Source organism: Falco cherrug, chromosome 10, assembly GCF_023634085.1.
Source record: "Falco cherrug isolate bFalChe1 chromosome 10, bFalChe1.pri, whole genome shotgun sequence".
Taxonomy (NCBI): domain Eukaryota; kingdom Metazoa; phylum Chordata; class Aves; order Falconiformes; family Falconidae; genus Falco; species Falco cherrug.
This window is the reverse complement of record NC_073706.1, coordinates 21,339,568-21,366,491: the sequence shown is the minus strand read 5'-3', so window position 1 is coordinate 21,366,491 and position 26,924 is coordinate 21,339,568. Positions and strand designations below refer to the sequence as shown.

The 26,924-nt window shown below is 39.4% G+C and overlaps 1 long non-coding RNA gene across 1 annotated transcript in view; it reads left to right on the top strand.

Annotated features, from left to right (window-relative positions):
* LOC114017781 (uncharacterized) overlaps positions 1-24,387 on the top strand; it is a 55,889-nt gene extending 31,502 nt beyond the window's left edge. Inside the window, exons 6-10 of the long non-coding RNA XR_008734317.1 lie at positions 8,228-8,299; positions 8,692-8,783; positions 11,292-11,378; positions 21,165-21,232; positions 22,794-24,387. This is a non-coding gene — a long non-coding RNA (uncharacterized LOC114017781). The remainder of the gene's footprint in view (positions 1-8,227; positions 8,300-8,691; positions 8,784-11,291; positions 11,379-21,164; positions 21,233-22,793) is intronic.
* Positions 24,388-26,924: the final 2,537 nt, after the last annotated feature.

Genomic DNA, 26,924 nt, shown 5'->3' with positions numbered 1-26,924 from the left:
TTCTAGTGAAGGGACAAGGTGCTACAGTGCAATGTCATTCAGTGACGGCAGCACCTGATCCCAGGAAAAAGCGCAGGAGCTTTGAGCTTGTGGAAAGCTGGAGCCCTCTATACCTAGCAGAGGCAGGTGCTGCCACCCGCGCTGAGGCTGCTGCTTTCTGCAGGGGAAGTAGAAGGCCAAGACCTGGGAGATGAGCCCGGGACTCTGGTAGTTCAGGACTTGTCATGGGAACGTTAAGCACCCACAGAGCGTGTTGTCAGCTCTGAGGCACCAAAATGTGCTTCCCCTACCACTGCTCACCAAACACCTTCAGGCACTGCTAAGTAGTAACAGCGGTGTAAATCACTAGCGAGGTCATCAAGGCTAGCTGATAGGAGACCTGAACGTGGCCTCCATGTTTCGTGGGTTTTTTACAATGTCAGTGCAGGTTCTCTGTCCTTTGTTGGCAATGAGGGGGGTTTAGCTGGTTCCTTGTCTGTGAAATCAAATGCTCATGGTGGATTTTCCCTGGCATTTGCATCTTGTTTTGCTCTGGAATAGAAGTGAGTGAATGAAACGGAGGGGAGAGAAAGAAAGCAGGCCGCAGCCAAAGCTCAGGTAGAGGAATACAATGAGGAAGTTAAAACCAGTGCTGGGGTGTAAGGCAGAAAATTAATATTATTTTGTTTATTAAAACAAAAAAAGATCCTCAGGAACTGCTGTTAATACAACTGATCAATTATTTTTAAAGACTGTTTTTGTAGCTGAAGGGGAAGAACAGTGGCCCTTCTATTATGGCAGGCTAGCAGTCCTGGGAATATTCTATTCCTCTTCTGCTTGGTATGGAGTACGTTTGAAGAGATAACAGTGAGGAGCGTATCATAGCTTTATGATCACTCATCAGCTTTGGGGAGCCTGTGAATTGAAAGGCCCTCAGACTGGCCAAGGTTGAAAGGTTGAGGCTATAACCAGACTTTTTGTTCCTGAGACGGCCAGAGCCATTACTGAACAACAGACAACTGTGAATAGATGATGGGCATCTTTGCTTTGTTGCTGCTCCCTGGTTTAAGGATACTCTTGTCCTCCTGCTGCCCCTTCTATATTTGACAAGTTTGCTTTCAGCAGATATGACAGGCACTGGTGGGGGTCACTGGCCCAGTTCCACATTTCCACACTTGGCTTGCTCCAAGTTCACTGGCCTGAACTAATGTCTCAAATGGAGGTCGTACTACTGAACATTATGAGTTTTTATATATTAAACATGCATTAGTGGTTTTACCCTGCTTATCTGACAGCTGTAGAAAAATAAAGAAAATTCAGTTTGAACTTTAGAAAGCAGGGCTTAATTTATGTCCACTACTTTTGTTCCTCATTTTCTTTTTCATTTGCCAATTGCAAAGCTCAAGGGAGATAATAAAATGGAGGAGCTGCTACTTTATACTTCCACGTGCTTCCTAGTGCCTGTGCCTTACTGGGTGAGCTAAATCTGAAACTAGGAAAAGAGTTTTCAGATGGAAATTTGATTAAACAATGCAATCATCTGTCCCACAATCTGTTTTTTTATAAGGAAAGTATTTTTTTTTTCCAGGGGGAATTTTCTTTCAGAGGGTTTTGTATGAAAAGGCAGACGTCATGAATACTGATGGGAAGGGTTCAGTGTTTTGTTATTTCTGTATAACAAAGACAAAATGCTTTAATAAAATCAGAAAACACAGATGTTACTTTGAGTATATTTTGCATCTTCTACTTTTTCTTTTTTTCTTTTTTTTTTTTTTTTGGTTAAAGTTGGGAACAATCCCTCCCTCAGACTGACAATAGCAGCTCATGACAGACAAAATTAGCAACTGGAAACTTAGCCAAAAGTTTAGGCTTTTTAGTTTGTTGTTATTGTTTGGGATTTTCTTAGATGGTGAAAGGCATGCTTGAAGGAAGAAGCATGGATGAAATGAAAGCCCTTGTTTCTCACTCTCAGTATAGTTTGACTGGATTTTAGGTTTTATAAACAGTTTAATATGGGAAAATACACAACTCTTTGTTTAGAAATTAGCCTATTGTGTCTTTCTCTTTTTTGTGTGTGAGGACTTTAGAGGGAAGTTCATATACATGAACTTTATATATATATTGATAATATATACTTTTCATGCTCATTTAAAGACATTATATTTTTATTGAAAAAACAGCCACATGTGATTGTCTGTGCAAAAGCAACACCTATTAATTTCTCCGAAGTAACGTCTGTTTCTATGGAGGAAGCAAGAGATGACTGGAGATACCTTGTCACCCACACTCACAACTGAATAATGAGCAAAGTAAATTAATTTCATTCCTGTTTGCTCAGTCATTTTGAGATGTCGTGGTTGTCTTACGTTCTGTGTATTTTGCAGTGGCAAAGATGTCTACTAGAACCTTTGCAGGGTCCAGAAGAAATCTTCCGGCGTGATAGTGTGTCTCTTTGCCCTCAGTGCTTGCTGTTTTTCTCCCCGCTCGCAGAGCTGGACACTCCCAGGGTTGCCTTTGGAGTGCCTGGAGTCGGGAGGGAGCCTGGTTGGGGATGACCTCCAAGGCCACCTGGTTGTAGAAGCCTCACTCTGTCCAGGACCGTGAAACTATATCTGAGTTTACAGTTTGTATGATGATTAAATGCTTCTGAACACAGCGGAGGAGGAAATCTGCAGAACATAGCTCTCTGTAAGATCTAGCACAGATAGATCAGTGCTAGCCTTGTGGGGGAAATGTCATGTGCTTGGTTTTCGTCTGCTTTTGATGCATCTTGATCTCTGTATCAATGGGGCTATACTTTTAGAGCAATGGCTACTTCAGAGTGGTCTCTAGGTACCTCGCTGCTGAGGTATGTTTTACTCTAAGAAACGAAGATTTGAGATTCTCTGTTCAAGCAGTGATGTATTTAGAGTCATGATTTTGCAGTTTTTCTGGGTTTGCCACAGGTATGTTTTCTCCTTTGTTCAAGCCTCCTGGGAATTTTCTAATGAAATGTGCTTTCCCAGGATTGCTGGGTGGTCAGTCATTGCCTGTCCAACATATTTTTATATGGATCGCTCGCTTCTGCTGTCTTTTGTTCTTTCAGTGTATGACCTCTTCAGAGAACGTGCCTCTGGATTCATACTGCATTTAAGAAATTGAGCGGGATAGTAGGAATTGGGAGATTTGGCTCCTATTTTTTGAATTATGTGTGTCATGTGTCATGAAAATATTCATTAAGTATATGGCAATGGAAGGGAGCACCTTGGAATAATTATAGCTTTAGTACAGGACAGCAATAACACTTGCTGAATTGCACATATGTGAATAAGAAGTGATGTTGTGATGAGAAGGGAGCACAGGGCAGGAGTGGAAACACCACTGTCCTCATTCCATGTAAAAAGATAAACCAACATCATATTCTTATGCCAAACTGTCTAGCATGTAAACATTCTTTCTCAAAGGAGGTACATTAACTGGGATATATATAAATCAACAAAAATAACTAGACCTGATTTCAAAGCATGTTCCCTGCAATGCTGCGTGATCTCTGGTGTGCAACTGCTGGATTAACATGAGGTTACTTGCAGTGGTAGAAAATATATCTTCTGGGTCTACCTGTACATACTATATTTAGTGAAGAATCATTGTAAAAAGGAAAAATGACTGCAAATTCTGATACTAGTGACATTTCTTTATTTCAGTAACTTTTTTATTTTTCCACTTTAGGGAAACTTGTTCCCAAACTAGTTGTGTAGCATTGCTTCATATGTAAGTGTTTTGATTGCCTACCTCTATTAGTGCTGCTGATGCAGGAGAATTCTAGCTGATGAAATCTTTCTTTTTCCAGGTATTAATTTAACTTTTGATATGCAGAATCACATTAGAGACCACAGACTTAACTGTGAAAATGAGGGAACTAGTGAGCTGCTGTGTGACCCATATCCATGGCTGGAAAACTGAATTCTCAAGGAATGGCCTTTTTTCCCGTGCCTCTGAGAGGATTTGGAACAGGCTTATCCACAGAAGAGCTGAATTTAGGGGTGGTAGAGGGAGAGAAGGGGGCCTTGGTGGAAATGCAAGGTAAGGAAAAGACATTTTAGCGCAGGGAAGCATCCTGTATGTAGAAAGTATAGTACTAGGTACTGTGAGAAACTCAGTACAGAGGTTTCTGGCTTTTCACATGGCGTGTTTGTAATAAAGACCATTCCCTATCATTTCCATGTGGAAGCATTACTTCACACTTGCAACTGCACAAGAGCAAATGGAGCAGAAGAGCCTAATTAAAGTTACAGGGACTTCTTTATAACAGAGCAAATGTTAGTTTAATTATACAGTTACAAGTCACAATGACATCGGAGCAGACGCCCCAAGTTTTATACATTTTTGGCAAACTAAGTGGGAAACTATGTGCTGAAGTGAGGTCAACAGATGGAGGAAGAGAGGTACAGGAGGGGAAGAAAGCTACACACCCATGTACGGAACCAAAAAAGCCCCCCAAACCCCAGTCAAACAAACAAAAAGAACTAAAGAGACAAATCTTGGAAGAAACAGATTTTTAAACAAAGTTTGCCAAATAAGCAAACTTTTTTCCCCGAGAGCAGATGCAAAGTGCCTTTTCAGTTCATTTTGGATAGAAATAAGTGAACACATGCTGTGCTTTAATAAATCTTGGCACAACCACAATAGGGAAACTCAGACCTTGATGAACAATTCTGTGTTGGAGTTTGGTGATGCTCACCAAGCCCCTTTGTGTTCTTCCCTCTCCTTTTCTGCTTTGGAAAAAAAAATATTAGTAATCTGCAGAAGTCAGTTTCCTCCATTCTACGCGAGGACACCACCGGGGCAGGTAGACTATCTTTAAAACATCTAGAGAGTCTGTAGTAGTTTGAAATCTGCTCTTTTGAACATGGGGCTGGGAGTCAGAACTGAAGAGTTGAAAATCCAAACCCTCTCGTGCTAAATGGTTCTGCTAACTGACCTTGGGCAAAAGTTAGTGAAGCTTGTATTTTCAAAATCCTTACCTAACCCTTCTTAAATTCCTTCTCAGGAAATCAACTTCTAAATTTCCTTCTTAAATTCCTTCAGCTGCAAAGTAATCTGGTTTTCATAAAACCAAGGCATTGATGCAAACCTCTGTGAATCTTTGGTTCCCTTTTGTGAAATGGGATAATACAGTTGCTAACACTTTATTCCACTTCTATTTTGGGTTATTATTTTATTTGCTTTGAAAAAGCATGGTGATGTTTCATAACAAGTTTGCATAACCATGTAGTGTTCTGTCTCTGGATTTGCTATCAACTCCTCTCAACCTCCCAGTATTGTGCTGTCTGTTGTTTATTTTGGGGTTTTTTTTATGATTTTTTTTAAGACAAGGATAAGGAGTGAAAGCTCTGTCAAAACCAGTGGAAACAATCCTGGTCTTTTAAGAGAATTGGGATTTCATCTCAAATATTTTTATTTGCCTAACACCCTTGGATAATTCATGATAATAATAATAAAAGGGTATCGTACTCTGATCCCTGCCAAGCATTATGGGTAAAGACTTAATACATTTGATAGATCTAGAGTATGCTTATTGTTAGCTATTATAACTGTATCTAACAAGGACAGAGTGCACAGGGGAATATTATCCTGACTGCAGGTGTGTTGACATTGGTGGGCTTTATGACACATCACACGTTTATGCAAAGACCTAAAATTCAGTAGAACACACAGTTGGCAGATTCCTGCCAGTCCGTTTTTCTGGGCTGCCATAACCTTTTTGGAGAACAGTTTTAACACGCAGAATAGGTTTAACGTTTAAATTTCATTACGCTTCCAACAGCTGGATTTTGTACAAGTCTGGTGTTACATGAATCAAAGCTATCAAGATCACAGACAGTGCAAACAGGGAACGTCTGACACGTGAACCTGCCAGGTGTGCTACTCTACTTTCCAGAAGAAGCTTGCAAAATTCTGGCTATTGTATGTCTCTGTACTTTGCAACTTCCTGAGGCCAGCCTTGTAGGTAATACTGAAAGAGGAGTTGCCTTGGTTGAAGGGAGAGTTTTTTTCTGAGTTAAATGTTCTGCTTTGCTGTATGGTCGTGGCTTACCTTTTTCTTAATACTATTTTTGTATGAGATCATAGTTTACTCTGTTCAAATACCTATGGAAAATGTTCAGACACCTCTTTTGGAGCAACTTGGAACACCTTTGTTGATGTCAATGGTCACACTCCTTGGAGATGAATGCTTTGAACTAGATGTACAAAAAGTATCTGTGCTGCAGGCACTGTGGCACAGACAGAATATACTCCAAAACGGAACTTATTTTTCCAGCCCCAGAATCCTTGGAAAGCTTCATGAAATTCATGTCTTTGGAAACTGTTTGGTTAATATGCACTGTAAAGTTACCAGCCTGAACTTGTGTCATGGAAAGACTGATCTTCTCACTTAGTGTAGGTAACTGAACCTCCCTCCTTTTGTTCCTGTAGATTGAATTGGTCTTGAGCCTTTGTCTCCGCCGAGTACACAAAGCACCTAACGGTGTATGTGATGGCAGGCTTAAAATACAGCATTTTCTTGAATCACAATAGTGCCAGGACCTTGATGAGAACAGAGAGGAAAAAATGCCTCTTGGTTTCTCCCGATGTTGAAGCTGACGCAGTGCACACATGAATTGTGAATCTGCATGTGTGAAATGATTATTAAATTGTGACAGAGAATAGGGGAAGACATGAAATCATCTGGAGGCTGTTTAGGGTTAGAAGCAAAGTCAGATATAATTTGAGAGGCCTGTGCTCGTTTCATTCCTTTTTAGTTGGAAAATGGTAATAATCATAAATTACTCTTTGCAAGCAGAAAAATGCCTCCACTACAGTCTTGGGTACTCACATTAGACCCTGTGTTTCTGAAGTGGCCCTTGCCCCTCATAAATTTCCTCCTGAGATTAGGCACAAACAAGATAATTACTCATTTCTAGGCCAAAAATAGGTGAATTGACTGGGACTTAAAATATTTGTTTAATTAATAGATTGAATCAACAGGAATTAAATACTTCCTTGTCTGACTGTGATCTCTTTGTGTTGGGTGAAAAAGCCAGTATATCTACCTATGCGGAATACTTGTAACCTGGAATGAGTTTTCTATATTTGGGAATTATCTGTTTAATGCAGGTAACTGCTTGTTTGGGTTTCATTGAAAGGGTTCATTTAAGACTAGTTTTCATGCTGGGTTTTAGGCATACTGACATAGAGGTCAGATATTCGTTCCCGTGAAATAATGGCAACTGATGGAGTTAAAGACAAACTTGATTTGCCTGTTATAGAAAAGTAGGAAGAGGTACAGTCTGTTCATCACAGTATTTGTTCAATATGCCAAATTATCTTTTAGCGAAACTCACATATTTCATCAAATGTGCTGAACGTTTGGGATTAAATGTGATTTTGAGCTCTTCCTCACACCTCTCACATTGTATTGAACCTCCTTGCTTTCACTTCAAGACAGTCCAAAGAGAGACACCTGTCAGTTTTTCTTCTGGAATGTGGTGGAAATACCCTGCAGACAGCACTTACCAAGGTAGCTCTTGCACTAGTGGGACACTGGGTGTGAGCAAATTTGCAAGGTGGCACTATTTATGGAGTACTGACTCAACTTCGTTGTTCAGAACACTTTAACTTCCGAGATCTTAGGTGAATAATACTGCCAGGTGCTTTCTTGCCCAGTTGGGGCTGGTTTTTTGTTGTTTATTTTTAAACACACACACGCGCAGAGCTCTATTGGGAAACTATTCCGGTTTTACTAATTTGTGTTCATAATGAACAAATGGGCACAGAAGGATGTTGACAGGGATCTAGAACACAGTTCTGATAGTTATGAGGAGTATCTCACCATATTGTGGGAAGTCAATCAAAACTGGATTTGGGAAGGAAAAATTCTGGTGCGTTTTTGACCAATGTCTGGAAACCTTCAATCTATGATGATGTAAGTCACAACTAACAGGCTGGTCCTGGATGTAGAACACTGGTTGCCATTTTGTGTGCTTATTCAGTCTCTGGAAAAATCTGGGCCTCATGAGTAGTGAGAGAAATGTTCTTAATTTTGCTTTTGGGATATTACTTCTTTAGAGAAGATGATGCATTTTGTCGTTTACCGTGTTCCCATGACTCAGAACTTCCTCCTGCACTTTCTGGTTGTGATGCTTGCTGTGACTTGCGAATAGAGGGATTTGCCATTCTGTGTTCTGCTGGTGATGAACAATGTTCTTTGCTTCTCGTTTGTCCACAGCTGAGCTGGGCAGAAATGGACGCAGTTTCAGAGATGGTTTTAAAAAGCACTCGGGCTGTGGCAGCGCTATAGGTAAGTTATGTTTTTATTTACGTGCTTATGATAGTTATGTCTGGGAAAACTTGTAGGGCTTGCCAGATACTCTGCTACCCAGTAGCTATTCTATCTTTCCACCAATAGTTTTCAGACTTCTGCCAAGTTGTTTCTCTTTTGTTATGAAAGAGATAAAAATAAAATGGGCTGGACCTTGATCAAGGAATGATTTTAGATACAGCTTGGCAGCAGCAGCAGACCCTCAGCAACATTTTCCATTGTACAGTCACTCTTTTTTCTTAACTGGGCAGTATGATAAATTGCTAATTTCAGGTCAGGCAGCTTAAAGTGCAGAACAAAAACAATGACACCATGGAAAATAAAAAGGGTGTCCAGCGTATTGAGTTTAAATTTAAGCCTGTCTCTCTCAGGAAGCGGGCTTTAGCAACAAAGATGGAAACACGCCTCAGAGGAATGGCTGAAGTGTAATGAACAGGGTTATCTTTTAAATCCACCGGGGAAAGTGAGTTAAATCCTTTTTTCTGAAAAATGGATGAACGAAACCTGATTTTTCTTCAGCTCACCTCCTTCATATAGAAATAATTCTGTGTCTGATTCACTACTTTTTTCTTTCAAGTTCACCAAGTCTCTCTGTTCTATTTTTAAGAGATAACTTGGCAGCAGTAAAAATTAATTGCCTCTTTATATGTCTCTTGGTCATACAGAATAAAAGATGTTAGAAATGGTCACAAAATGGTTGGTCTTCTGGTCTATACAAGCCTGTACTGATATTAGGAAATACTTCAGAAATGCTTGTTGGGCATTTACCAGCATTTTCAGAAGTATCTAAACAAGTTAGGTGCTTAGATCCCACGCAAAATAATAGGATTTAGGACTCTCTTGATAACTTCAGATATCCAAATACCTATAGAAATTGAACTGGTAGGTTTTAACACACTAAAATCAATGGCAGCTAAGTACTGAGTGTTGCAAAATCTTTTTAAAATATGATTCTGGGCTCTTTAGTCTCCCTTGAATGTGAGATTGAGCTGTTTAATCATTTAAATCAACGTAAATTCTTAACATTTTCTGTGTCCTCTTCCCAAGGGAGGTATCAGCACTGTTTCAAAGATTTCATTGTCATGTCAGTGTTTGATGCATGAACGCTATCCATCTGTGTTCAGTATATTGCATTATTTATCCTTGGTGCTTTTACCCTTTGAATATAAGGAGATGTGGTTACATTGCTGATTGTTTTAAAAGATATGAAAATAATATAAATACCTAAATAATAAGGAATTTATTGAATCTAAGTATGTAAATTTAGTAATTGAGACCTCTCATATCAAACTGGCTTAGTTATGATTTTTGTTGCACGGCTGTGAACAATTTCCAGTGAGACAAGATTTTCTTGGTGGTGAAATGTATGAAAGGTGAATACAAAATTCAGATGTTAATATATGACGGCCCTGTGGTGGCTGTAAAATCCCTGCTCCGTAGGGTGATAAAATGCCTTCTTCCTGCCTGGGTAAGTATCAAAAAGTCTTTGTCCTTTTTTCTACATTTTATCCCATGGCAAACTCATGTCTAAATTACTGTTCATACGGAGATTTTCTAGGTTTTTGGTTCTAATTGAATAACAGAGTTTTAGACAATTTCCCAGACTTATGAGTTAGAGTGACCATCTGTGGGGCTGAAAGTCATTAACTTTCCATGGTCACTTCCATTGTCTTCCTTTTAGGCTACCCATAAGGATTCCAGTTAGCAGCCAAGTGTAACGATGGGTTGGGTTTTTGTGTCAGGGCAACACCTGTCCATTAGGAAGAAAACTGAGGCTTTCCACTTTTTTCAAGTAGATCAGTGAAGGACTGTCGGTTGGGAACATTTGGTCACTAGCAATCTGCTGCAGGCTGCTTCAAATCCATGACTCCAAACTGGAAGATGGTGTTGCCTGATGAACCTGCTTCTTCAGGGCAGACAGTTCAGGCTACAACATATTTTTTTTTTGGTAGGTCATGAAATCACACTTGTGTAACTTCAGGTATGTTTGGCTATAGTTTTAATGAGCTTTCTACGGAATTCTCACCTACACATAACTGAACTTTTTTTATTGAGCACATACCTGGTGTGGAATCAGGGTGTCATCAAGCATAATATGGACCAAAATTATTATTTCATTACAAAGAGATTCTACCTCTAGCTTTATTAATTGAAGTCGTAATTAACTGGCAAATTCAAAGTGGAAGAGAACTTCATTTTTTGTGCGCTTTGCATTCGCATTTCCTATTAAAAAGTCATTTGTTTTTCTGTTTATGGTCAGACACACATTTTGTGTTTGGTACCTGTATTGCTGATCAATCTTTCCTCAGGAGTTGGTGTGTCACTGAATTTCAGCTGCATTAATGAATTCTTATAACAGATTAATCCTCCTGTATATTTTACTTGATTGTTCTTATCTTTACTTTTGTCCTAAAATGTTGCTCAGTGTCCTGTGTTTATAAGAGCTGTATTCTACTGCTGTGACATCTGCATTTCAGGAACAGGATTTCCTGTTCTTTCTCATGTATGATTTCCACAGTGGGCTTGAAATAAGAGAAATACAATTGCCTTTTTTTGTTGTTGTTCTACAGTATATACATGATTATAAGTGCTCTATGGAAACAATACAAAGCCTTTTTCTCTGCCCAAAGGACTTTTCATCATTTTTTAAAAGTAATGTAGCAAGTGGAATGAATCAAAAACTAGTATGGAAAGCACAGAGATGAAATACTCTGTAGCAATTATTTCCTTTGACCCATTTGGAAATTTGACTCCAACAGAAAGTTTTTTGCAGCAGTAATTATTATTGCTCAACAACTCTTGTGGATGTTGTGGAAATAATGATTGAAGTAAGAAAAAGGTTGTGGGGTTTTTAGGCAACAAAAATGAAAAAGTAGAAAAACAATAGAGCCCTAATTTATCAAATTGGCTTTGTACGTGCCTGTCTTTTAGATGTTTGACTGAACTAATGAATATTTTCTGTGAGTTTCAGAAAGTTACACCTGTGTTACCTGTGTTAAAGACCCTTCCTTGGTGAAAATATGTTCCCCTGTGGTACAAAGGCTGTGACAGGAGTAAGGTACTATCGTTCGTTATTATCACAACCTGCACACAGAAAAGAGAAAGAAAAGTTACAATTGGAGACTGACTTATTTCTTTCAGCTTGCAGTTGGTCTGATTTTTTTTCAAGGTCCCTCATGATAGACTGCCACTCTGTCATGTTAAAATATGAAAGTGATGCTTTTTTGAATGATCAGCTTCTCAAAGTGGCTACCATAATTTTGTGACAGGTGCTTTGAAATCTTTTCTGGCTGAGATTGGAAGAAATCAAACTTAAAAATTCAGAAGAAATGAAACTGAGATTTGATTCAACTTGTTTGGTTTTGGAACCAAAAGCAACTGCCCATGCTTTAATACTTTTCTCCCTTGTTCCAACTGTAACTTGTGGTAATTTGTCTCTGAAGTCACTCATTTACTATGGTGCACATTATTTGACCCGTAATGCCAGCATAAGATAGGCAATGAAAGGTTTCTTAATTTTGCAGTGTCTTCAGCCTTCTGTTGTTACAAGGCATCAAGTTCCTTTCCATCTTTCCATTTTATTATTTTCTCTCTCTTTTTTTTTTATTCATGCTTGCTGTCTTTTGGCAAACAGGTTTGCATTTCCTTCTCTTTTTTAGAATTTGTGGCCATATAAGTTATCAACTATAAAAAGGCAAGAGCAGGAAAACTTGTCCTTGACATACCCAGTGGAATTAAAAAAAAAAAAAAAAAAAAAAAAGGCAAACCATTTCCTATTACTTTGTTCTGTTGGTAATTGCTGTAGGAGGTTGCCAAAAGGAACAGTGTCTGTCTTCAGGTCAGGATGGTAAACTGCGGTGTCCTGCCACACTAAAGAAAATACAGTTCTTGTTTCCTGCAGGGTGAGGTGGAACGGATGCAACTCTGACGGCTAACCTTGTGAGCAGGGTTAACTGCAGGAGGGGATGCAAGGTCTGTGTCGAAAGTGAATGAGTACAGCAACCAAGAGAGAACAGCAGGGTGAAGAGTAGCCCACTGGGTTCAAAAGAGGCTCTCTGTAGCTTGTAGTACTGTTTCACAATTTAGAGATTTGCAATTTAAAGCTTTTGGTCTGGACTAGTTGTCTAATACCGTGTGTCGCTCTGAGTGGGGAAGAAGTGACAGAATCACTGTTAAAGGGTCAGTAATAAATGCAGCAACTTGCAAATACCTCAGATGTTTATTGTTGGATAAAGGGATCGTCCTTTAGAAACACTTCTTCCCTTCATTGTCTGTACAGAATACCTACCTGGTGGGTCTGAGCTTTTTGGCTAAGGTATAGAGTATTTAAAACGTGGTCAGACACATTTCATTCTCTCCCTTTTCCCCACTCTGTGCAATGTCGAGTACTGACATTTAGCTGCGAGTAAAATGCTTAGTTACTACACACAGTAATGCTTGCTCTATTCTTAGGAATTTTGATATAGCATTGCAGGAATTTGGATCATAGGCATGGAGGGGATTGCTTTGTGTTAATTGCCCTAAAACACAGAGCAAAACCATGGTTCCTGCTTTAAAGAACTTCCAGCAGAGTATGAGATTGTTAGTGGGTGCAGCCTGGCCAGTGGATGACTACAAGCTGATGCAGAACAGAGAATAATTTCTTGTAAGATGAATTGATGAAATTCCCACCTGTTTTCTCTCTTCTGGGGATCTCATAGCTAGCCGCGTTGGTCTTGTATTTGGACATTTGAAGGCTTTGTGAATCCAGGGATTATTTTACTGTCTGTATAACCCTGTTGCAGGGCTGATGACAACCCCTCAGATGTCTGTCAGGGTGTTCATGAGGGGTTTCTGCTGGCTGACTTTAATTTGAAAGTCCTGTCCTGCTTCTAGAAGGTATTGGCTTGTTCATCCTGGAGTGCAAGGTAGCTTTTTAATCTGTTTTAGAATAAGTAATGCTTTCAGGTGCTAGGAAAAAACTGTTTACCCATCTATCATTAAATTAATATTATATTTATGGAGGTTTTTTTTTAATAGGATTGTTAAAATAGAATTATGTGAGGCATCTCATGGCCACTGCTTTCCTTAAATTGTACTTGAACCTTAGGAATTAGCTGGGAACCCTATTTCACCAGAAATTCCCACACTCAGTGAATTTTTCTGAACTGCAGATTTGTAATGTATGACTGTTACTACTGGAAGTTAGGAATAACTAATATTGATACCAAATATTGCACATTATATATCAAGATTCAATATTTATCATCTAATACTATAAAAATATTGACTTGTCTAGATGCTTTTGGTTTAAGGAAATGGCTTACCATCTGTGAACTGGGTCTATTTTACTTTGGACCACAGCACATCGGCTGCTGTTTGGTTGAATGTTGTAAACGCAAGCGGTTCAAAACCTGGGAGTTAGACCTTCAGAAGGGATGTGACTGGCTTAGAAATAGCAAGCGTATGTTGTGAATCAGTTAGTTGTCTGGGTTTGAACTTTTATCGAGCTTTGAAACTTGTGAGGGGCAGTTATTTTACGACAAAAGACTGCTATCAGGACTATCAGAAAATACCAATAACGTCCAATACAGCTGTGAAAATTGATACCAGTTACAGTTCTGAATGACTTCTGCAGAAGCAGGATCCTTGGGAGGGGGTTACTCGGCTGACTAGGCTTACAAGAGTGGCTGTCTGGGAAAGGGTGACAAACTTGTGCCATCATTGCCATCTCTGCAAACTGCCCTGCTTGAGGGACAGGCAAAGTGACTGAATGTGACTGATTCTGCTTTCAGCTTAGCTGGAATGTTGACAGACTTCAGGGACAACACGGTCACACCACATACACCAGGAAAGCACGAAGCAAAATAAGTTTACCTTAATGCTTGGATAAAGATACCGGTAAATTGTGGGGCATTAAAGCAAGAGGGAGTGGGGAGAGGAGATAGCAATCTTCTCTCCTGCCTGGTTTATACAAGAAGTACTTCCTTTTGTGCTTCCCCATTTTCTTGGCACGTGAACTCAAGGCACTGTGTTTCAGTCTTATTTAATCGCTGCTAATGAGGAAATTGCTCTCTATTCTTCCAGTGCTTACACTGCATTTACGCTCAGGATACAGAGCATCCAGCTAATATTCCACGGTTGATTAGCCCGGTGCTGTTAAGGAAACACTTGAACTTGTTGGGTTACATCTCTTCCCTCTGGATGTAGGAGATCTGACCTGGGGAGTGACTGACTGCCTAAAGAAGTATAGTCTTAGGGCTGCTCTTTTTCATCCTAGAAACTGAGCAGCAGAAAACTCCAGACCCCTAGGTCCTTCTCTGGGTGCCTGAAAATACAGACTGAGATGCCTACAATGAATGGTGAACTTGGTGCTGTCTGCTTTGGAAAGATAATGTTATTTTTATACGCCAGCCATCCCTACAAGAAAGCTATGCTTGCCAGGCTTTTGTATATGGTTGTCTCATGGCTTCCTGGCAGTGTGGATAAAACTGAAGTGTCAGCCGTGCCTCCCTTGTTAGCAGGGTAAGGGAAAGAGAGGGACAGTGATGGATGCTGTTGGGATGAAGCAGCCTTCCACCAGCTGCTGCTGGCTCACACACATTCTTTCCCCCAGTGGCACTAACAGCTGGTTTGGCTTGCTGGGGCTGTGCTATCACAGAGGCATGGCCTTTCTGGTATTTCCTACCCTGTATTACATCTAGTAATAGCAACAATAGTACCAGCAGTATTAGTATTCATCTGTCCATAATCATGATAAGGAGAACAAAATAATTAAAATAATTTCAATCCAAAAAACTTAAGTACTTTTAATAAAATATTGTGCTGCTTTCTGTGAGTTGATAGTTTGAAATTTTCAAATATTTTGAGGCTTGTACTGGGTGTTTAAAGAAAATCAGTGCTTGAATAATAGGCTTGACAAAGTTTTTCTACAAGCTTTAGAAATAATGGAGTTGCCCCCTAGGCTGATTTTCTCTTGACGTGCAGCTGCCAGTCAGTAAGTATTCGTGAAGGTCCCATTTGGATGCTGGTTGTTACAGCTTGATTTGTGTGACATAAACAGGGAAAGCAAGACTCTTACTGTGGGTGTCCACTTTGATAGCACAGACCAAATGACCAAGTTTTTAAAGGAAGCAAAGAAACAAGCAAGCAGGTTTAATTTTTCCTTTTTCTTCTATCCTTATAGGTACCCGGGAGGTTAAACACGATTGCCATAAAGCTTGTAGAACTTCAGCAATGCGGACATTGGCAGTACAAATTATTAAAATGAATACAGCTAAGGCCTTGGTCTTCATATAAGAATTAAAAGATATTCCAAGGTTTATTGAATACATATCTTTGCTATAGAAAAATTTGCTAAACTAGTGACTATGCTGGCAGGTTTTTTTTCCCTGTGTTCTGAACACATCTTTGAAATGCTGGTTCACTTCAGGTAGGCCATTCAACACTCATGAAGTGGAAATGATTTTCAGATAGTTGATTCAGTGGCCGCTGAAGGGAGCAACTGTTAATTTAGGTCAGGCACGCGGAAGATGCAGTGGTTTGTAGCCTCTTATAAGCTTACAGGACCTTATGATAAATGTAGATACACTTTTAAAGATAATTCTCTGCCCATATTTCTTGGGTGGAGTTTTTTGCATAAATTGTTTTTTTCAATCACCCTTATGGTTAAAAGAGCTTAAGATTTCTCCATTTCAGTTCAGAAATGAGCAGAAAGATCTAGAGGTTTGGATGAGTGTATTGGCTCTGAGTTTAAACACAAGCTTAACTTCAAGCAGGGCAGCAGCCTCAGTGATAGCAGTAGGGTTACTCACGTGCCTGGATTTAAACAGGGCTCAGATGCTACAATGAATCTGAACGTTGGGCCAGAGATCTTGCGTATTAGAAAAGAAATGGGAATTTCCTGGCTGAGGTACTGTAAATTGAAGCTAAAATCCTACCACATTCCTTTTTAATAACACATACAATTACAGATTTTTAATCCGTTATGTATTTATTTTATTTTACTGGCCATGTTTTACTGAAGTCCAAGGCTGAATTCTGAAAGAAATAAAATTCTGCTTCCGTTGCCTGTTGCCATTAATTTAGGCGGTTATTTGTAGGTGTTGGGTACTAGAAGTGTGGCAACACTCTGGGTCTACAGTGGCTCCCCTGTGCTGGATCAAGTCTCTCTTTTTTTTTTTTTTCCTTTTTTTCTTTTTTTCCTCCTTTCACAACGGGTGAGATGTGTTTAATTTATTGTAGGAAACTCTTAAAGATGCAAGATCCTTTTTAGAGGCTTCTACAATAGCCGTGAAGCACTTATTTAATCCCATTGAATGGAGGCTAGATTTACTAGCTGGGCTAGACATGATTTTTGTTCAGGAGTCATCTCGGAGTACATCGAAGTTTAAAGATCTTTGCAGAAAACCCAAGGAGAAACAAAAGGAGTAAATTTTAAAAGGAACTTTGTCAAGGAGTTTTAGATGTTAAACAGATAGAAAAACCATGGTGGCTTGACTGAAATGAGTGTTGGGTTAGCAGAATCATTACTGATCCGGTGAGACATGCTAATGAGGCACTTTCAATGCGACTTTGATGGAAAAAGGGGCAATTTCATACCAAAGTGCAGCAAGGTTACTGAATCAAAGAAGGTACACTTCAGTTCTGCAAAAGGGGACAATGCTCCATTGTCAGAACCTTTTTCTTTTGACTTTAAACATGTTTTAACTACACTATTTACTAAATTGTACAATGTGGCTTGCCCACTGATTGAGAATTTATGACCAGAAACAAACCTGTTAGGGGAAAAAAGAAAAACTGAGTGTGATCCATACTGTAGCTGCATAAAATAGTTTGAATGAACTTAACCTGAGCACGGTGGGGGGTGCACAATATGGTTTTCAAGCCCAGGGGCCTAGGATCGGAGTTCAAATAGAATTTCGTCTTTCAATAACAATTTAAAAAAAGAAAAAAAAAAAAAAAAGGGAGAGTGTTTGGGGACATCTGTGGCCTCTCAACCTGTGCTAATATAGATGTCTTAGTTTTGTCTTTAAAAGCCTGCTTCAGAATCATGCCTTGTCAACCCATCCAGCATGCAAAATTCCTCGGGTTGCATCATGCCTGCAATTCACAAACATCTTGTTTTACTTTCAGACATTACAGCCCCTTTGGTAAAAATAAAGACTAACAACATCAGTACTTGCTCTTGCTGCCACAAAAAAATAGTCACACAGATCTTTCGCTTCCATGAAGGAGAATTCAAGGCTCCTTTATGAGATTTATTGACCAGCTTTTGGGTGTGATTACTGCACACAAACACAACGCAATGGCCTAATTTCTGCCATACTATTTGTTAAAAGAATGGACAAAACTCAGTTGCAGCAAAGAACAGACTTTTTCCTCATCTAGTTTAGCAGAATTGCTCTGGATAAATTATAAAATGTGTTAACACTGTCTCAGCATAACCGAGCCGCAGCTCTAACAGTTGTAAGATATTTCAGTTATGGGCGTTTTTTAAAATTTCTTTTTAAACTGGAACCTGCCTGTGGCAATGTACTTATGATTTCTCGTCTTGTGAAAGGTTGCACAGCTGGGTTCTGAATTTAACCTCCAACTTTCATGGGTTCCCACAGGCGCTCCTAGTCAGAGTCAGAAACCACAGAACCAGCATAAAAGCAGAAAGGTCGCCAGAATGGAGAATCTTGACAGTTCCTTTCTCAGACCTCAAAATGGAATTTTTATGAGGTTTCAGAAGTTGTTTTAATTGTTCTCCATGTTTCTCTGTGTTTTATTGCTAAGCTTTTAGTTCATGTCTTGGTCTAAAAAAGACTCTCCCACTATAAATGTGCTCTTCGTACATCTCAAAATGAAAAATAAATGGTATCTCACTGAGGAGTCTTATTTTGTAAGGCCTTTCTGCAAGATTTTGGTACAGCACCTATATTAAGTGGGTAAGTTTTATTTGTCATTTGCAATGGAAAAAGGTCCATAATAAAAGTTATTAGATTCAGTGTCAGCTGGCAATGATGAGCTGTAGATCTACAAACTTCTATGATGCTGCAAACTCTGCTCTTGTGCTGACCCTGCATAGTGAACTTGACTTGGATTTTCACAGCATGTTTATATTTGGGGTTGGCAATTATTGATCCTAATATGCTTTTCAAGATCGCATCTAGATGCATGTAGGTTTGTTCAGTAAGAGTTTATCATTGCACAGTTTTGCACTATTTATACATATCCTGTGATGTATTTAATAGATGACTAGAATGAAAATTTTCAGGTTTTATGCATATACTTTTTAACGATGGAGAATGCAACTTTAGGTAATAATATTAAAAAATGAAAACTAGGTGGCAGTAATACCCAGCCGTACAGTCCTCCCTCTGATGAGATGTGATGACTCATAGTTTTCTGAGGAATTCTGGAGGTGCTGCAGCCCCATATTGAGTGGCCCAGCTACTAACGAACAGGAAAAGTACAGGGCCATTTAGTTACAGCCAATCCGCTTCTAAAAAGGAGTAACAAGAACTAAAGCGAATGTCATAGGAGAACTAATTAATGAAACTAAGTACATGTGTTAAAAGCGATTTGCTTCCAATGTGCACTGACAGACAAGGAGGAGCTGTGATTACTTCTGAAATTCTTGTTTCTTGTGGTTGTGGCCAGGGGCCAGCACATGTTCGAAAGTCCGTAAGCAGATTGCCGTTCACATCGATGGTTAGATGTAGCCTAGGGGATGGGTATTGCATTCACGGCAGAGTAAGCTAGAAGTAACATGACTAAAATCAGCGGAGTCGCTCTGTAGAAGGACTGCTGTTGGCTCTGATCTCAGGAGTTCACATTGAACATCCTCACGTATTTAGACGCATGGGCTGAGGCTGCAGTCCTAGAAGAACCAGACAACTGTAAGATTTATTGGCTGACTTCATTGTTTAAATGCAACATGCTTTCCTTAGCTTCATACAATTTAACTGCATGTGCAAAGAAGAATGCAATGTCCTTTTCTGGTCAGCTGAACTGCTTGTGTGGCAGAACTGGAGGGAAAGGTTTGGGGAGTCCTGCCTCTCGGATGTGGGTCTCTGTCTGACAGTGCTGGAAATAGGTTGTATTTGCTTTATTCTCATAAACTGTTTTCTTTGAAACTGGGTCACCTAAATATTCTCAGAACCATCTGAGCCATCACAAACTCATCTTACTTCAGCAGATATTGCAGAGATTTGTTCTGTATTACTTTTAAATTTACGTGGCTCTGTCTGACAAAGATATTTTAGTATCTGCTCCTTTTCCATCAAATAGTTCTGTACTTTGCTGGATCTTGCTGTGCAGTCTTAAACTCAGAATAATTCAGTGGCATTCCTGCCTGTAATATAATTAAAGTTCATGTGCTTTCTCTTAGGAGAAGTATTAAATATATTATAACTTCTTCTGTGCCACGTTTTGGCTCGGTCTAGGATGTATCAATGAGCTCAATGTCAACACCTGCTTTTTTGGGGTGAGAGTGGGGCGAGATATTTCACAATCCCATTTCTGTTATTACTTCTGTCCTTCTGAAATGCGTGCAAGTAGAATACAATGAGGTTGCGCCGATCAGTTCTTGGAAAAAGGGGGTCTCTCACAGATTATCCAGAATATTCACAGAATACCTTTGCCCAAGCCCAGCAATCACAGAAAGGCAATTCATCTTAGCTGTAGGATTACTTGGTAGGTGGTGGGTGTGAGTCACTGGCAGACTTGCTAACTAATAGGTAACAATTAAAAGTAAGTTTTTTCCTTAAAACTAATAGTTCATTTTACTTTCTAAACAACTCTTGTTTTCACAGCCTCACTTTTCATTCTTCCTGACCCATTCTTGATTTGCATAAGTGATGCCTATCAACCCAGTTTTTCTAGTGCTTTATGAAAAATATGATAAGATTATTTTATTTGGTTTTTTTTAGTTTGGGTTTTTTTGGTTTTGGTTGGGTTTGGTTTTTCTTTTTTTGTTTTTTTGGGGGGTTTTTTTGGTTGGTTTTTTTTGCAAATGTTCAGATGTTTGTTATATTAGGAAACAAATCTTTACTCTTTTGTACCTGAGCCAAACTGACTCTAACCTTTCCCAAACTAGATCTCCTGCAGGGGTGGGAGGAGTTTTGACCTACTCTTAAGGACATGTAGAATAGGATATGCTTTGGGGTAATTTACTAATTCTGGCGACTGTGTAAGTAAGCACATCTGGGGTCCAGCATCAATCTCTGCCTGTCAGGAATATAGGCTCTCTTAAGCGATTATCCCCACTCTTGTAGGTATGTAGCCATCTATATGCACCTCACCACTGCAGCTGGGAGCTTGCTTATACATAGCAAAGCCATACCTGTGAATTTTTGTCTCTATATATTTTATAGGCTTAGAGTGCTCTTAATGACGGACTATAGGCTTTTTCTCGCTCTCCTGGAGGCTTAGAGGAAAAAAATTTCCATGCTGGTAGCACGGAGTCAAACCAAATCCATGCATTTATGGACCTTTGCCCCAGCAAGATTGCTGTGGTCTTTTGATGAACAGTGCTAAGGGCCTATTGGATGTGTTCCAAAAAGAAATTATTTCTGTAGAGTTATATTGTTGAGAGTTCCTGTTGCTTATAAGAATGCAATTTAAAACAAAAAATCAAGCTGTGATAGATATAGTTATCAGCAATACAGAAAAAATCTTAGCAATCGCTTTTATAGCAGCAGAGATCTGCTGAGGGTAATTATTATGTATTGCCTTAAACTGTAGCACACTTTACACTTTACAATCACATCATAAATACTAGGATATCTGTGATCTTTTTCATGCCTGTGACTCTGCTTTTGCTTTTATTTAGAGTGTTAACCAGATGACACTTCTGTCCCTTAATTTATTCTAACAGCTTCTCGAATGCCAAAGCTCCCGTTGAGAAGCCTTGTCTAAGGAAGGAAAAAATGAGCAAATCTCTGGGTGAGTTTACTGGATTGTGTTCTCTTCCACATTCTGTGCAATTATACCTTACAGAAGTCAATGTTAGGATTGCAGAATGTTGCATAGCAAAAGGCAACTGAAGATAATTCCTTATCCTTTCTGGGAAATACAGTAATATCCTTCATATTTACAGGAAACCAAAAGTAAATCATTAACTTAAAAAACTTGGAAGTGAAAATACTCTTTGGATCTATATAGGCTGAGGGACAAGAATCAGTATAAGTATGTAGGCAGGAAGATATTTTTCTGTGCACTATTTTCCCAGTTACCCTGCATAAATTAGTAAAGAAAGGTGTCTCTGTTTCAGGTAGTTGCACATGACTGAAGAAAAAATGAATATACTTGCCTTAAAATGTCTTGAGTTTTTGTATCTTCCAATGAGTTCAGAAAAATAACTTCCATGTCTAGAAGTCGAAGACTATTTTGCCTTTTATCTCAGTAGGGTCAGGATTGAACTCCAGCATTACATTTCCATAGTGGTTACTTGTGCATTACATCAAAAAGAAAACTTGAAGTTTTCCAGCAGAAGAAATATTTGTGCCTAAACTAATCTCTTTTTTGGTCTTCATTCTGTGAAAGATGTATCGCCATTTTTCATGTGCACACAAATCTTTAGGGTCCAGGAAAAGAGCACTTGAAATCTTTTTTCACATGCTGTGAATGGTACACGCTAATTGTGATGAATGGAGGTGGTAATTCCTATTTCTATTTGCAGAAACATTCATTGGCAAACTTTTAAACCCTCTTGTGCATGCAGAAAAATAAGCACATATTTACTACTGTAAACCTAAGTGTAGGTGTGTTTTAAGATAGTAATGTTTACAGGATTGAAAGCCTTAATCTAAATGTATACTGATTTTGCCATTGTCTTTATGAGAGTTTTTTATGTACAGAACTTTTCTCTAACTTTTCATTTAAAGCAGTATAATATTGATAATAATGCACATACATGGTTTTATACAATTGCGTAAGGCTTTCACACTAAATGATCTGAAAGACTTGTATGTGGAAGACTACCTTTACACAATAAGATGTCAGATGTGGGGAGCACTTCTCCGGGCAGCATTACATAGCTATTTCCCAATAGAGCATCTGGCCAGGATCCTTGGGTTAACTTCCCCATCTCCTGCGCAAACTATGAAGGCATCAGGTCTTAATGATTATGTGCAGGCAGGACACAGGATTGTTGTTCAGTCTGAAAGGGCTGCAGTCCTTGTAAGTAATAAAGGAGTAGCGGCAGTGAAGGCTGAACAGAGTCTGTGGCGTACAGTCTTTTTGTGGTCACTAAACAACTGCTGCCATCAACCTTTTTTCTTTTCAAAGTCCTAAACACAGGTATGGCATTAATGCAGATCTGAATTTCTACAGATCCAAATAAGCCCTGTCTAACGTATGTTCCCTTTTGCCTAGACTTATCTATACATGCCTAAAGAATCTTTATACTACAACAACTGTGGTATAAATACACTGTAGTGAGATGCACTGTGTTATGCCTGTCTATCTAACTTGATGAGCTTTCTTTTGTATTTAAATGCTACAGCCTGATCCTGAAAACCTTTCTCACTCCCACTGGAATCTGGATTTTCAGGCTAGAGGATTGCCTTAAAAAAAAGCTACAGGTAATACAGAGGAAGTCTTTCTGAGTCAATCCCTGTAGGAAATGTTTAAATGTTTGTGGGTTTTTTCTTTCTTTCTGGTGTGGGTTTTTTGGGGGTTTGGTTTTTGTGTTTTGGTTTTTTTTTCACATTTGGAATACTTACAGATTATTTTTTTTCCTTGCACTTAGATAACAAAATTAACAGTCTCATTTAGTTTTTAGTTCATATGTGCCAGCAAAAAGGCTGACCCTTGCAAGAGGTGTAATGGATTCAAAAGGCTTTAAAGCCCCTTTCATCATATTTCAATTAGTATATCATATGTTTTATGAAGTTTTCCAACAGAAAAATTATATGGAAACTATATAATATCTTTATTGGTTTCTTGAATGGTGTAGACAAAGTGTGTCACAGCTTTATTCTGTATTTCCCAGTGAACCTGATAACAATTGTCGCCTCTTAGCGCTGCCTATAGAACAGTATACAGGGATATGCCTTTCATTGATTTAGTTTTAAGCTACTGTACTTACACAAATATCTATTGAGTTCACTCATGTCAAATTTGTAATCTTATATTGTACCTCTTACACTGATTCTTTTATTGTGATAGCCGAATGCTGTCTTTGGGGACTGATCTGTGAATTGTGAGGATGTCTCCTATACAGAGCAGGAACAATGTGGAGCTTCATTATTCAGCCCTACCAAAGTGCTTCTGCTCTGGTCTAAATTAATCACCCTTAAAAATAAGAGGACGTAACCTTACCTAGTTATTCGTTAATGACTCGTAGTCCTTGCACATCAAGCTCTCACCAAATCCAGCAAGAGGACAGTTTGCAGCCTCTCTCAGACTGCATCTAATGTGACAAGAAAAATACAGAAGTGACAATAGTTCATGATGGGAAAGGTAGTAGAAGCATAAGAGGAAAACTCTGAATACATAAGAAGAAACTTTTGCGTGTTTGCCTGCTTGTTTTTACCCTATATCCAAAGCAAACTCAACTTAGCGTTTTCATAGAGACTCTCTTTCTTCTCTGACCTGATCAGAGATGGTAGGGAACAACAATCTCATCTGAAAACGTAGTATCCTGAGACTTCCATTTTGGCCTTTTTTCTGATGTTTGACAGTTTGGGTGATGATGCAAACTGATGAAGCATCTGCTCACGGTCTGCTTTGCTGTTGTCCTGCACTTTATGTCTGGTTTTCAAGGAAAATACAAGCTCTTATTCTTCACTGATAGTGCTCTGCACCCACTGTAACTGCTTGCTTCACATCTTCCTGATATGCAACATGTATGTATATGAATGACTGATCGCATCTTTCACTGCTGTGCTGCCTTATTCCTAAGGGTATCGAAAAGCTTTACAGTTTATAATAAAGCATATGCTGAGTGTCACTATCGCACGTGAGAGGCATTGGTCTAATTTTACAGATTATGATCTGGAGAAAATTCTGATAGAATTTGATCAGATTAGTAACGGGTTTTGAGGTTTCTGTAGAAAAAGAGAGGGATGTTTCTAGTAAGATGTTCCAAAATTGGTTGAAAAGACCCCCAGCACAATAAAATGGAAAATATTTTTTGTTAGACTACAGGTTGTCTTAATTCTTACTATAAGGTAATACATTTTTGCTGAAATGAAACAGACACAGACAAAAAGTCTTTCTAAAATACTGAGTTCTTATGAGGTTTTTTAGAAACCGCCAAGGACAGAATCAAAATCTTCCTCTCTTCTTATTTTTCTTGCATCAGGAAGAAATTCCTCTCTCTCTCATAATCCAACCAATCTACGTCTGTGAATACCTTTTTAGAGGTGGATGACTTTGATAAAGGACTCTGCCTTTGGAATATGATGCTCTGTGTATGTGATCACATTCGTCAGCAGTGCTGCTTCTGTACCTGCAGCCAAGCAGCCCTGGCCCATCTTGTCAGGAGTGTGCAGCCTCTACACCAGCCTGTAACTTCTATTCCTGGGCACCCTTGCTGCTTTGGGGTGGAGCAGAGGGCCTGGAACAGCAGGTCTCTGCCAGAGCTAATGTGGAAGCGAGTGCCTCTCCTGCCCACACACCTCTCCACTGTTCCTGCAGGTGGAAAGGCAGCCTGTATGGATTTACCTACACCTCGTTGCCTTGGAGAGTGAGGCGGGTGGGGGTGAAAGTAGCCACTGAGCAATGTTATTGCAATGACAGTTTTCTGCATAGTATTTCCCCTTCAGTGTCAATTTTCAAATGGAAAATATTTCATGTGCCACCACAAAACAGAGATACTGCACAGTTACAAAGCATTGCTCCTGAAAGCTGTCGAGAAATAAGTATATACATGAGGTTATTAAAATGGGGTTTGTATAAACCGCCCTCTCCTAGCAAACATTTCACTTCCTATAATTGTGTGCGCTTTTGTTTGAACTTATCAAATATTTGATTGTTCTCCTTCTCCTTCAGCGAGATAAGAAATCCACCCTCCAGATATGCAGAATGATGATGTTGTAATCACTCTTCAAAGGGAGAGCCACAGTAAACAAATGTTGTTCGCCTGTTGCCTCTGCAGCTTCTTTTCAGTGAGCTGCAGAAGTTCCAGAAAAAGGTTGGGACAAAGAGGAGGGGAGAAATTTAGCTTAAGAACAAGTAGATAATTTTCCTTTCTTCAGTTCCAGGAAGGACCAAAGTGTATAGGTCTGTGCAAGAACACCTCAAGTATGTTTTTATATAATCTTTTTTTCTAAGCAGAAAGTGTTTTGCCTCAGAATAGATTGACTCTTTGAAGTTTACCAGAGTTTCTGTAAACCAGCAAGACTGGGAAGCAAAATTGTGTCTTAAGGAAAAGCACTTGGACCAGGTAACACTGTATAACAGCAACAAGGTTTCAGTGCCTGAGGCACATAAGAGTTTTATTGTTGCAGTTACAGCTGCCAAAGTCACATCCCCTCACCAAAGCTGCTATGCTGGCCAAACCTTTAAATAACTGACTACAATTTATAGCTGTATGGTGTGTTTTGGTGGTGTTTTTTCTGCAAAGATAAAATTCCTAAAAGTGATTGGATCAGCCCTATGGAACCAAACTGTCCAGCCCACTTCAGCTGCACTAGCCTGCAAGGTTTCCCAGCCTGCCCAGTGTTCCCCCTTTGTCACAAGGACACCGCCTGTGAATGACACAGCAGACTCTCTCTGCATTTTTGCTCTAGGCCTTCTGTGGTGGAACTCCTCGCAAAGCCACACAGTGTTAATGGAGGTGTGGTCACTTCTTGGACATACAAGTGAACAGGGCAGGGCTAGGGCTGCTGCCTTACCGTGTTGCGGGCCTGAGTTCTCTGGAGGGCTGATGCAGGTGTCTGTAAGCATAAGGTCAAACGCGATGAATAGAATCATAGATCCATTTAGGTCGGAAAAGACCTTTAAGATCATCAAGCCCAACTGTTAAGCCAGGACTGCCAAGTCCACCACTAAACCATGTCCCTAAGCACCACATCTACATGTTTTAAAGTTACCCATGTTTTCTCTCACATGAGCAATGGAGCAGATGCAAAGTTCCAGCCAGCATGGAGTGCTTGTTTCTGTGTTCTGCATGCAGCCAGATTTGTATTAGTGTGCCACAGATTTCTGCTCACAGCTGCTTATTACTCAAGGAACTAAAAGAGCAAAGCCCAAAAGCCACATATGGTACAAACCTTTGCTTGTTAACAATACAGTCTCCCACTAGAATGGATGGGAATCTGCTCTTTGATTTTTGTACCTACCACCTTAGATTCGTACAAGCTGGAGACTTATCTCTTCAGGTCCTGTGAACAGTTAACAGGGTGAAATTCCATGTTTATTATTTAGAGGTCTGCCATGATTCATTGTCACATAGTTTGAATTTCTACCCAAATCTGATCTGATCGGAAATACTGAATTTTGAATTCTGAATTCTGAAACTTCCAAGATTTGCTGATTCCTAACATAATAATCATGAATTCATAAGACAGATCTTTTAAGGTCACACTGAAGTCAGTGAAGTTAGGTATTATTTAGGTCATAGACAGCTAAAACCAGGAGGTGATTCAGGAGTTATAGGACCTTCTGTATAACTACTGTGGGAAGAATA